At 39.4% G+C, this 13,586-nt stretch overlaps 1 long non-coding RNA gene across 1 annotated transcript in view; it reads right to left on the bottom strand.

The window, feature by feature from the left end:
• LOC110356870 (uncharacterized) overlaps nucleotides 1-13,586 on the bottom strand; it is a 53,720-nt gene that overhangs the window by 33,511 nt on the left and 6,623 nt on the right. Inside the window, exon 2 of the long non-coding RNA XR_010468989.1 lies at nucleotides 10,856-10,914. This is a non-coding gene — a long non-coding RNA (uncharacterized LOC110356870). The remainder of the gene's footprint in view (nucleotides 1-10,855; nucleotides 10,915-13,586) is intronic.

The following is a 13,586-nucleotide window of genomic DNA, read 5'->3' as shown; positions in this document are numbered from 1 at the left end:
GAAAGGTAGGGACAATCGAAGGGAAGGAGGGAAGGAAGGGAGGACATGACAGGTAGCTGTCCCCAGGAGCATGAAAGTCTACCCTGTGCTGTTGATACACATCCAGCTGTACTTGCTTTCTGCAAACCATTCTATAAAATGTTTCTTCCTGGCGGTTGTGGTGGCATTGTCCCAGACAAACATACTTCAGAAACTTCTTGTGCCACGGGCAAACAGTTTTTTTGATTTTATTTTGAACAAATTGTCAGTCTTCCAATAGCAGGGAAAGTGGCTAGAACAAGATGAAGATGTTGGTACTGTACAATTTTAAATGTGGTCCTAAAGAAAGTTAAATCTAGAATTATGCTGATAAAGGATTCAGACCTGAATTTAAAAGCTCTTTCTAACATTAATGTTTTTTTAATTTGCTTTTTGAAAACCTGTCTTAGAGTTTCAGTTTTTCATAACCTTCTATTTATTATGCTTTGTCTGACTACCTGTTATACAGGACTGTAGTCTTGTAATTTAAAACTTGGAAATACTGGTTTTACGACTATATCCAACAGAGCTGAATAGGACCAAAGCTACAATAACTAAAGCCTAATCATTCAAGAGAATAAAGTCTATACTACAGGACTACTATAGTAAAACTCTCTTTCATGTCTTGGTCGTGGAAAATTTGTGTCAAGTTTTTCTTACAGCTGGACTGCAAATCTCATCTAGAAAGATGAGGAACTCAGACCTCTAAAGCTTTAAAATATTTTTGCAGAATATGTTGCTAATATTACTTACAGAATTAAAAAAACCCCACAACAACAAACAAACCAAAAAACAAACCAAAAAAACACACACAAAAAAACCCACACAAGGTTTATTTATTTTTTTACCCAAACACCAAAATAATATCATATGTCTTAAAAATGATAAACTGATATTCCTCCCAGGTTTTGAAGAAAATATATAAGGCAGTGGAAAATTCTTCACAGTTTCTCACAGTTAAAGCATCTACTTGCTCTCCATTTTTCAATATGAAGGTGCTTGTTTTCAGTGGCATATATAATGCCTACAATTTGTAAAATCTGTGAGTGCTGTTTTGTCTCTCTTTGTACAATTAAGAAACAGAATATTGCAAGATTGTCAGATTTTTTTACCCTGCCACAAGTGAGAAGTTATTTTGTTCCATAAGCATGTAAGAGATCGAGGCATCTCTCAGTGATGGGAGACAGCAATGTGAAGCATAAAGAACATGATCATGTGCGTTTATCTGAACACAGTCTATAATTTAATTGTCAGGTATTAAATTTGGATACAGTTCTCGCTGCCTGTATTTAAGCAACTACAGAGGAGCAGGTCCTTTGAACTTGGTTCTCATATCTAAGGATGGTACCATGACAGTCTCCCAGGAGCAAAACTGCTATGTGGAACAGTGATGAAAGCGTTCTCCAGCATCTTCTAGGTTACTGTTGCTATTTTAAATTAAGCCTATGCTTCAGGCATGTTATTTCTAGACAGGGATCTTTTTGTTTTATCTTTTTAACATGTTTTAGGGTGGAAAAGTAAAAGCTCATTGACAAAACTTATTACTGACCCATTTTGTAATAGCATCATAGTGTGTTATGGTATGTAAATACATTTTAAAAACATACCAAGGATTCATGCTTAAACTGGTTCAGTAGACATGTGAATCCTGAAAAATTTTTCTCCTACAGTCTGTGAACAAGTTGGTACAGCTTTTCTCAAAACATATTGCAACTTGCTAATTACTGTGTCTCATTTCCTCAAAGCAGTAGTAGCTCCCGGAAGGATGAATAGCACTGGCATTGAAGACTGAGTCATGGAGAAATCACAGACCATCTAACAGTTTCAGGTAATCTGTGCTTGCACGGACTCTCTCAAGTTCCGGCATTATTCTTTCACCAGTTGACCCAGCCAATCATGAAATAGTCTTCTGTTGGCTTTTTAAAGAATCTATGGGATGTTCTCCACTTCCTCTAGGAATGAAGAAGTGCTAGGCATACTTCTAGGACTGGACATGGCTAAGACAACTCCAGAAAGTCCACAACAATACTCCAAAATGCAGACGTATGACAGTTTTGCTCTAAAAAGCCCACTTTGGAGTCTTAGTGGTTTAGAGTTAGATAAGGGTAGTGCTATGCATGTATCCTGGAGCTATTTAATTGAAATACTAATGTATTTCAAAACTGAAACACAAATAACTCATCAGGATGCTAATATGTAGCTTGAACTGACTTGAAATAACTTGTATATGTTTTTATGCACTTTTTCCATGTCTCGACTGCTAAGATGTCAGGAGACTTATTAAACTACAAAGCCAGATGTCTCTTCTGGGTTTGTGGTAGGTGGGTTAATTAGTCTCGGAGATCAAACAAGGAGACAGTTATTTAAATATAATCTTTTCATATATTGCTTTGTATCAGTGAATGTTTCCACTAAAGGTCATATGTCTTTTTCATTCCACACACAGTAGAATTATTTTCTGGGGGAGGTTAATCAAGCTAGAATTATAATTTAGGTACAGTTAAGGTGGTATACATACTCTGTTAGCTAGCGTATGACGAAAGATGACTACTGTATACCTGAGGAAATCCAACAAGGCATTAAATATGCAAGTAGTTCTACTTGTTTCAGTGGGGTTGCTGATGTGCCTAAAGAGAGAAGCTGATGTGAATATATTACTGGCCTAAGGTTACTGTTATCACACACCCGAGACTGCAGAAAATGCTGCATGTGTATTTTCAGGTTGACAATTTTCATTTTCCAGTGTTTACCATGAAGTGGAACATTTTTTAATATAACTGGGATGGGATTAAGGGAGAGCTAAGTTTGCAGAGAGATAAATGAGATTGCACTAGTCAGCATAAGGGTCAGTATTTTCCAAGATCTTTTACTGCATATACCTAGTCTTTGAAAAAAAGGGGTCTAAAATGAATATTATGTATATCACTCCAAGGTAAGGTACAAAACAGGGAAAATGAGAAGAAACATTTTAATATTCCATTTTTTTTTTTTCTGGTCTGTTACTTAAAGATTCCTGTAATATAATAATAATCAGACTAATACGGAGTTTAGACTTCTGCCACAAGCATTCTGTGCAAGGTTATCATTACAATGTTCTGACACTGGAAACCTTCTGAAAAGACCCAATTGCTCTAAATCAAATGGTTGCTTAAACATGAGTCAGAATCTCCTTTCAGCTTAGTTTTCTTATACGAATTTTAGACACTGAGTTTTAAGTGAGTTTTTACAGCAAATATTGCTGAGAATATCACAAGAACATGAATGGAAGTAACCAGAAGACTTAAGCATCATGTATTTACTTAAGAAAGACATAAGTCCTCAGTTGTGAAAATTGTAAGATAGATTTAATTCTGTCAGTGGGAGTTAATAACTAGGTCCTGTTTATAATTATTTTCTTTTCTTCTTTGTGTGTTTAAGAGTGAAACACCAAAGCTTAGAACTAATCTCTGTCTCTGGATTCTGCAAGTTAATTGTGAAGAGTAGGTTAAAGAACCACCTGTAGGAGAAGCATTAAACTAAGCTTACAGTCTATCTCTAGTAAAAAATGCTGCACAAAGAGTAAGTGCACAAAGAGTAAGCCAGAGTATTCTTTAATTTTATTTCCTGTTTCCTATAGGAAAGCAGCTGAACACCAGTCACGCTATAGGAAACTATGATGAGAAAAAACACCCTAAATTTAAAATAGTTTCTGACTGGGAAATGTCATAATTCTTTTGACTATTCAAGATACTTCAGGTGGTTAAGTAACAACTGATATTTAAATACTCACCAGCTTTTGCAAAATAACTTCAATGACTTTAGCTTTTTGTTACCTCAATTCAGCAAGAACATCCCTACCACATACTTGGTCATCTGGTATTTGTTATGCTAAAATGAAGACATTCCTTAGAAAAGTACCTTTCTGCTCTTGGATAGTGCTCTAAAGTAAAACTGAAACAAAATAAAACAGAAAGTCACAATTGGCTTGTAAGATATTTCAGCACTAGGCTTACTGTCTTCTGGCAGGAATGGCAGAAGAAGACTAAAGGAAGATCCAGCTCAGTATGGTGATATGTTCAGTGGGAGGAGAAGCACTGGTGCAAAGGAAGATGGCATAACCATGAACCAATTTGGCAGCTTTTATCAATGCATTCTTTGTCCTAGGTGCTTATAGCTATTAATGTCGCTAATGGCATTAGGTGATGTGGATTGATGCATTCAGTGATACAGTGGAGAAAATCTTGGTTTAAAACACCAAAAGAGAGATTGAACTGCACTACACTGTTTTCCAAGTGACCTAGTTGTAGCTAAGGCCAGTAACCTTAACTAAGGCCATTGCTGAGGAAATAATACACTCATATTTTACATATGAATCCCTTATGCATTCCCTTTTTGCAAAGTTAAGGGAAGAGCAGAAGGTACAGTAAGCTGTGAACTTGTTGTCTTTTCTTGAAATATTCTCTAGGCAGAAAAATTGCTTTCCATAGCCTTTTTTTTCTTGAGCCAAAATAAAATTTATAAGTTAAAAAGTTTATTTCTTTTGTAGTTAAGTTGATCTTACAGTAGCACAAAAAAAAAAAAAAAAGAGATGATACACGCTTTTACATGGAAGTCACTAGGATAAATTGAAGTATTTGGGGAAGAATGTATTTTGCCATTGAAAGCCAAACTTCAAGATATTAGGCTTTACTCCACACTGGATGCAAACCCATGGTATTGGCAGGTATAACCATTTAAGAAGTCATCTTTATTTGTTTTCTTGACAGCCTTTACATGGGATTTTGCCAGCCATATCATGCTTAGTGAAGGATCTGGGGAAACAGCCAGAATTCAGAGGCCAAACATATCTGTTTGGCCAGGTAAACTTCACCTTCAATAAGATTTGTGTGAATTTTTATTAACTGTACTTATATGGTACGTAGTTTAAATTTACATTAATATAGCCCATGGCAGAACTTGGGTCCAAATGGCCAACATGAATAAACAAAGTGATTGTATTTTAATAGAGAAGATTTTGTCCCATGCTTACTTTAAGCAACCAGTGGATATTATATTGCCTTACATAAGTTGCTTGTCCCTTTTGTGGATGCTAATTGTCAATGTAGGGGTTATTGTAATTGTTTCAGTACATTTAACTTTCATGTAATGTCCAATGTCTGCATATTTTATTGCACAAGGGAATTTGAAATCTGTTGCTGGCTATGAGGACATAGAACATCTTGAAGTTTGAGAATGTTCATAATTTTCATGAGGCATATCTGAGAACTACAGAATGTTAGGAATTGGAAGGAACCTCAAAAGATCATCTAGTCCATTCCCTCTGCCGGAGCAGGAACACCTAGATGAGGTTACACAGGAGTGTATCTAGGTGGGTTTTGAATGTCTCCAGAGAAGGAGACTCCACAACCCCCCTGGGCAGCCTGTTCCTGTGTTCTGTCACCCTCACTGAGAAGAAGTTTCTTCTCATATTTAAGTGGAACCTCCTATGAAAGGTCTGAGGTCTATAACAAGAAAAACTTTAGAGTTCTATTTTCATTCCACTCTGGAGGTTTAATTCATGTCATGGTGACATCAGTAATGCATCAGTAATGGTGTAGGTCACTCCTCTTTACACCTCCAGTGTAAAGTTATATAAACAATACAGGTATATGTATCAACACTTTGGACGCTACTAACTCTTAGGTTTATGAGCAGGTATCTCACTGTGGTTTAATTCTCTATAAAACAAGCATGATATGTATTTCTTACAAGGAAAATAAAAATGTGTACAAAATCTAAAAGGCTGAAATAATTTTCTTGTTACAAGCCTCACTGACATAGAGTGGCTACTTATACTGCAATCCTCACCTGCTCATGACTGCATGATCCTCCTCTTATTTTCAGTAAATTTAACTGTGCTCTGGTGTTTCAGACTAGGTCTTCCTCTGAGTTCAGCTGATTACTTCCTTCTTTTTAGAGAACCGCAAGCCCAAAAATCTTCTGTCTCTAGATGTTAAGTTGAATTCTACATGCAAATTAATTTGTTCTACTTTTTTTACTAGTCTAGTCTGTGCCTTACACTACATTCAATTCATAATTAGCTCTACACATTGTAAATTATGTTTATCCTTTCCCTCACTGAGGTCCACCAGCCTGAACTATGTTTGCCCAGCTCTCACTTGTTACCCAGGTTAAGATTTGCAAAATGCATTTCTCAAGAGAACAAAACAATAGCAAACTATCAGTATATAAGGCCAGGAAAGGGTCAAGATTTTACTGTGATACTGTGAAAAGTCCACTGTTCACAGACCAATACAACGTCAGTGAAAAGCCTCAAAATGCATTTTCCCCAGTGCACTGTGTATCACAGTATTACAGTATGTTTGGGATTGGAAGGGACCTCAAAAGATCATCTAGTCCAATCCCCCTGCTGGAGCAGGAACGCCTAGGTGAGGTCGCACAGGAACATGTCCAGGTGGGTTTTGAATGTCTCCAGAGAAGGAGACTCCACAACCTCCCTGGGCAGCCTGTTCCAGTGTTCTGTCACCCTCACTGAGAAGAAGTTTTTTCTCAAATTTAAGCGGAACCTCTTGTGTTCCAGCTTGATCCCATTACCCCTTGTCCTATCATTGTTTGCCACTGAGAAGAGCCTGGCTCCATCCTCGTGGCACTCACCCTTTATATATTCAGAAACATTAATAAGGTCACCCCTCAGTCTCCTCTTCTCCAGACTAAAGAGACCCAGCTCCTCAGCCTTTCTTCATAAGGGAGATGCTCCACTCCCTTACTTATCTTTGTTGCGCTACGCTGGACCCTCTCCAGCAGTTCCCTGTCCTTCTTGAACTGAGGGGCCCAGAACTGGACACAATATTCCAGATGGGGTCTCATCAGGGCGGAGTAGAGGGGAAGGAGGACCTCTCTCGATCTACTAACCACCCCCCTTGTAATACTCCCCAGGATGCCATTGGTCTTCCTGGCCACAAGGGCACAGTGCTGGCTCACGGTCATCCTGTTGTCCACCAGGACCCCCAGGTCCCTTTCCCCTACACTGCTCTCTAATATGTAATTTCCCAACCTATACTGGAACCTGGGGTTGTTCCTGCCCAGATGCAGGACTCTACACTTGCCCTTGTTAAATTTCATTAGGTTATTCCCCGCCCAACTCTCCAGCCTGTCCAGGTCCTGCTGGATGGCAGCACAGCCTTCTGGCGTGTCAGCCACTCCTCCCAGCTTAGTGTCATCAGCAAACTTGCTGATAGTACACTCTATTCCCTCATATAAATCGTTAATGGATATATTGAATAATATTGGCCCCAGTACTGACCCCTGAGGCACTCCACTAGATACTGGCCTCCAACTAGACTCTGCACCATTGACTACCACTGGCTTCTCCTCTTAAGCCAGTTTGCAACCCACCTCACTACTCTATTGTCTAGACCACACCTCCTCAACTTAGCTGTGAGGATGCTGTGGGAGACTGTGTCAAAGGCTTTACTGAAGTCAAGGTAGACCACATCCACTGCTCTGCCATCATCCATCCACCTTCTTACCTTCTCATAAAAGGCTATGAGGTTGGTCAAGCATGACTTACCCTTGGTAAAGCCATAATGACTGCCCCTAATAACCCTCTTATCCTTGATATGCCTTGAGATGGCACCAAGGATAAGCTGTTCCATTACTTTCCCAGGGACAGAGGTGAGGCTGACCGGTCTATAATTACCCGGGTCCTCCTTCTTGCCCTTTTTGAAGACTGGAGTGACATTTGCTTTCCTCCAATACTCAGGCACCTCTCCCATTTCCCAAGACTTGGCAAAGATGATGGAGAGCAATCCAGCAATGACTTCAGTCAGCTCCCTCAGCACCCGCAGAAGCATCCCATCTGGACCCATGGATTTATGGATGTCCAGACTATTTAATTGCTCCCTAACCCAGTCCTCATTGACTAAAGCAAACTCCTCCATTGACCTGGCTTCATCCGGGGTCTCAGGGGTACAGGGCTCCCCAGGACAACCTCCGGCAGAGTAGACAGAGACGAAGAAGGCATTCAGTAATTCTGCCTTCTCTGTATCTTCTGCCACCAGGGCACCCACCCCATTCATCAGTGGGCCTACACTGCCTCTGGTATTAGTTTTATCTGCTATGTATTTGAAAAAGTTCTTTTTGCTGTCCTTGACCCCTCTCGCCAGCTGTAATTCTAAGGAGGCCTTGGCTATCCTAGCTGCCTTCCTACATCCTCTAACAGCAGCCTTATATTCTTCCCAAGTGGCCAGCCCCTGCTTCCATGACCTGTAAACTCTCCTCTTCTGCTTGAGCATACCCAACAGATCCCTATTCAACCACGCAGGCCTCCTGGCTCCCTTCCTTGACTTCCTACGCGTGGGGATGCTCTGATCCTGAGCGTGGAAGAAGCAATCTCTGAATGCAATCCAGCTATCTTGGGCCCCTTTTCCTTCAAGCAGTCTTGCCCATAGGATTTCTCCCAGCAATTGCTTGAAAAGGCCAAAGTTAGCCCTGCTAAAGTCCAGGGTTGCAATTCTATTTGCTATTCTGTTCCTGCCACCCAAGATGCTGAACTCCACCATCTCGTGGTCACTGCAACCCAGGCAGCCTTCAACCTTTACTGCTTCGACCAGACCCTCCTTGTTAGTGAGGACGAGATCCAGCAGTGCACCTCTCCTTGTCGGCTCCTCCACCATCTACATGAGGAAGTTATCATCAATGCACTGGAGGAATCTCCTGGACTGTGGCTGGCTGGCTGAATGGTCCTTCCAGCAAACATCAGGGAAGTTAAAATCACCCATGACAACCAGGGCCTGTGACTGTGAGGCCACTCTCAACTGCCCACAGAAGGCCTCATCAACTTCCTCAGCCTGATCTGGTGGCCTGTAGCAGACGCCCGCAACAGTGTCATCCCTGCCAACCTGCCCCTTGATCCTGACCCATACACTCTCAACTCGCTCGTCATCCACTCCTGGGCAGAATTTAGTACATTGTAGTTGCTCTCTCACATAGAGAGCAACTCCACCACCACGCCTGGCTGGTCTGTCTTTCCTGAAAAGGGCATAGCCATCCATGACCACATTCCAGTCATGTGAACTGTCCCACCATGTTTCTGTAATTGCCACTAGATCATAATCTCCCGACCGAACACAGGATTCTAACTCCTCCTGCTTATTCCCCATGCTGTGCGCATTGGTGTACAGGCATTTCAGGGAGCAAGCAGAGCACACCAATTTCTCCCTAGGGGCATAGGAGGCCACCCAGTCTTCATCAGTTTTAGAATGCTGCCCCACTGGGACAAGCCCATCTACAACCCCATCCCCCTTTTGGATTCTAGGAAAGCATTGGAAGGGCAAGCTCATAAAAGGAAAAGTTATTTGCAACACTTAATACTTTCTTTTGTTCCTCTCTAGAAACCACCATGTGTTTGATGTTCAAAGTCCATTTTTCTCTCTCTTCTCTGTCCAAGCTTAAGCTTTTTTAAGGGGGCATGGTAAGGAAAGGACTGTCAACTTAAGCAGAACTAAACAAAGGAATTCATGCTGATGCAATCAGTACCCAGTTATACTAGACTCAAAAGAAAAAGCATAAGTTTTATTCACATTGGACCAGCTGTTTATTCCACATGTGTTCTTCAGACTCATCTTTCAGAATAAGCTATCTTTTCTATAGTTACAATGGACTTGAGTAAAAATCATGTGATCAAACAGTTTCTTCCCAGAAAAGCATTAATTCCTCTACTCCATACCCTTTCTAGCCATCCACCACTTTTTGTCATACTGTATCTTCAAGAGATAAATTAATGTTGGATAATAGTGACTCATGACCAAAATAATGGAAGCAGAATAGAATAGCAACATAAACCTTTTTGTGCAAATCTACACGTATATGTCTTTACACATAGTCTTTGGAAGGCACGTGTTTAGCCAACTTTCCACAAATTAATGCTCTTTCTTCCCCACCACATCATCAAAATTTGAAAGAGGGAGATATTTTGTCTATCATCTGTGGCTCTATTGTTTTAAGAGGCACCTAGTGTAATGATACCTGAAGAATCAATGTCACAGAAGCACCCCAAAAATCAATTTAGACAGGTGCTGAGCTCTAAACGTATTTTATTCTTATTCTAATTCTTTAGCAGATAACCAACTAGAAATAGGGTTTATCCAAAATTATTCAGAGCTCCAACAACATTATAAAACACATATTTGGATACTGGTTAGGTTTTCAGTTTCTACACAGCCAGTTCAGACTCAAGGGTTTCCAAACTCTGGAATGATAGTTCAAAATACAGAACTTCCCACTCACAAAAAGTGAGAACTCTCAAGGGTACCCAGAAGATCACTTACCAATAAGACAAGATGTCTCAGTACTTGAGGAAATTTCCTTAGATGACACACCTGTCTAAGCAGGATGTTCTTGAACTGCAGACCCACTGCTCTGAGGAAGACCAACTCAACAGGTGTCTTTGGCAGGCTCCATTTATACTCTAGTTGACTCTGAGCTGTGGTTGTTCATGGTAGTGGTCTTGAAAATTCCCTCAATCAAGGCATTTCATTGGTCAAGAGCTTTGTCTGTTGACCAAGTGCCGTGTGCATGACCATAGTGGTCTATTGGTCTAGAAGTTTCTGGTGGTTTTGAAGGTAGAGAGTGCATCTACCACAATCAAGTACCATTAATGTTAGCAGTCTAGCCATAGGTCAGCCTTCAAGGGAGAGAATTAACCAAGGGTGTAGCCATATGGCCTGACAAATACGGACAATGACTCATTTTAGATTGAATTAAAATTGTGTACTCTGCAATGAAGAAGTGCTTTACACAGTTTCAGATTAGACCACTAATAAACACTGCAAAGCTTCCAATCTTCAAAAAAACTAACCTTTTTTTGAATTATATAGATGTACCTTGCTGGCTTTCAAGGCCTCCCAACACACAGCTCTGAAAGAAAAAGAGTTGTTATTAAGATTTAGTATAAATTTTGCTGTGGAGCATTCAGGCACTTTGAAGGCTTAAAAAAAGGCTTTACATTTGGAAGGTCAAGAGAACTATCAAGAACCATCCTCAAGTGACTTTTATGTTTTTTATATGGTGCAATTTGAGAAACAACATGAAGTGTCTTTTTCTCTGTTTTTGTGAGCCTTTCTGTGTGACAGCCTGTCTTTGGTGTATGTTCTCCATTCTTGGTGATACAGTGCTGGCATATCAAGCTTCTGAAGGGAGGGAAGGCAGTCAGCAGGCAGTTCTGGAGGGAAGAGATTTATTACACCCTGATAATGACACAAATGATTCAGAGGTCTGAAGTAATGAGAACCTGAGGGCTGATACTAAGAAACTGTGTAAGGGAAACCCTCAAGCAAAGCTTATGTTTCATGACTTCCTCACCCACTGATAAAATAAACTGCATTTCTCTCTTAGCCTGGTAGAGCAACCCTCCTGCTTCATCAACCTAGAGTTTGCTGTAGCTCTAAAAATGTCACAAGACAGTTTTATCTTTAGGGCTAAAAAAAAAAGAGGCAGATCTCAATCTAGAGACTGTTGGTGAACTCTGTCAACAAAATGACCCCAGAAGTGACCTAGCTCTCAAGTGACATGCTTCAATAACCTACATGGAAAAAAATCAAACAGAGCTTGATCATTACTTCTGTGGGGTTTTACAATACTGTTGCTACAACTAGTCTTCCATCTCAGTCAATAAGTTATAGTAGGAGTTATGAGGAAAATGGTTGTTGAAGAGATCAGTCAATCAATTTCTCACAATATTTGAGAAGTTACATATTGGGAATTTTCAGATCTTCATTCCTAAAAATGTTCTCTGGGTTATGACAGTGAATATGAAAGAGCTGCTGGAATGTCTGTCTGATAGGAGTGTCAGGACGGTTATTAGTATCTCCCCAGTGCTCCTGTTCAGTTTGGCATCTTCATATTTATACTGAGCATAAACTACATGAAGATTAAAGGAACATCATCAGATTGTCCTGAAGGATAATTCCAACTACTCAGACAGTATTCTAGATAACAATTCATGAGTCATTGACATTATTCCACACATAAGTAAACAAAACTATATTTGTTGTAGGAAAGCACTGAATGGGAGAGAACACTTCTTGGATAAATAAATTTGTATTCCTCCCTAAGCCCCATTATGCAGGTTTACCTTTTGAAGTAAATCCTGGTAAAAACTGAAGAAAAACGCATAAAAGTCACAGCAGATGATGGACCAGTTGTGATAGAGGATCGTTTACAAATAAGTTGGTAGGATGGAAGAAGGAACATTCCAGTGAGATTACAAATTAGGCTGATTATCAGAAAATTCATTTTTCATCTGAAATGTCAGTTGTTACAGTTGGCTTGTGGTATATCCTATGTGTTTTCTTTTCCAATAGCTCGGTCTGTACTACATTAGCTGACAGTATCAAAGGAAAAGTCAGCTATCAGTTTTCTTATGAGGATCCTTGAAAGAGGCAGTGACCTCCTGTCTGGTGATCTCAGAGTGAGCATCTGTTTTCTAAAACAGTTCCAATGGTAAAAGAGCTCAACAGTAAATACTGAGAAACAGCTTACTGAAAGTATATGTTTCTAAATAAATCAGAATATTGGAAGACAGTGATGTGTGGTGCTCTAGTCCTGTTAACATTTTTGTTGTGTGTTCAAGGCTGATGCTCTTGGCCAGGTGTCTCAGTGTTCAAGAAACTTCATCTGAAGACACCAGCATCATGTCTTCCATCATGATTATGTCTTTCCAGTATTTCTAGTGTATGACTTTTTAAGGCAGCCATGAAAAGATACTAATGACATTTAGTAAACTCAAATACCATTTGTCAAGCACTTGTGTGTAAACTAACATATTCAAGATTTGATCTATGAGTAACTGTTTTCTCAGTTTTTTTAATTGAGATTTTTTCATGTGTTTTGGTATTAAAAGACATTTACTTAAAATATGGAACAATTCCAGAACCCAGGGGGTTAGAGTAGTGAACCTTAGCTGGAAGAACTTGTGTCCATAGTCAACATTTTAAGTGCATAAGCCCAAATAAATGATTGTTCTTTTTACTGAGTCAACCAAAAGGCCTCTTCTCTGAATATTTTATGACTAGCAGCTACTTACAGTTTGTGTCTATTCCTTTGCATCTTGTATTCCAAAGTCCATTTGTAAGAAAAGTTTTCCTTTTCTACAAATAAAATCTCCTCAAGGTGTTTATTTACTTTTGCCTTGTAATTTTCTGGAAAATGTGTTTGCTAACCTAAAAATGTTTTAGCTGCCAATTGTCACTAGTTTTTTTTAATAAAATCTTACAAAAAATGAATAATTTTCTAAAGATTTTCAGTACATCATGCTGAAACTGTATTTTTTATATTAAAACATCTCTTCTATAAACCGGCAGAAAAAGATCATCTCCCACTCAATCTCTTCTCTGTCTGTAAACATAATTTTATAAATCTACTGGTGCTGTTCTTTCTTCTGTTTGAAATAGTATATTAAACCTCTGAATTTCATTCAATCTTTGCTGCTTTATTTTATTTCTTTACACCAAACAATCACTCTTATTATGGAAATGACAACATAATTGGCCAAAACTGATTTCACATTCATCCAGAGTTTGGAGGAAAAA

Source organism: Columba livia, chromosome Z (genome assembly GCF_036013475.1).
Source record: "Columba livia isolate bColLiv1 breed racing homer chromosome Z, bColLiv1.pat.W.v2, whole genome shotgun sequence".
Lineage (NCBI taxonomy): Eukaryota > Metazoa > Chordata > Aves > Columbiformes > Columbidae > Columba > Columba livia.
Note: the sequence above shows the minus strand (reverse complement) of the source record. Positions and strands in the feature narration are given on the sequence as shown.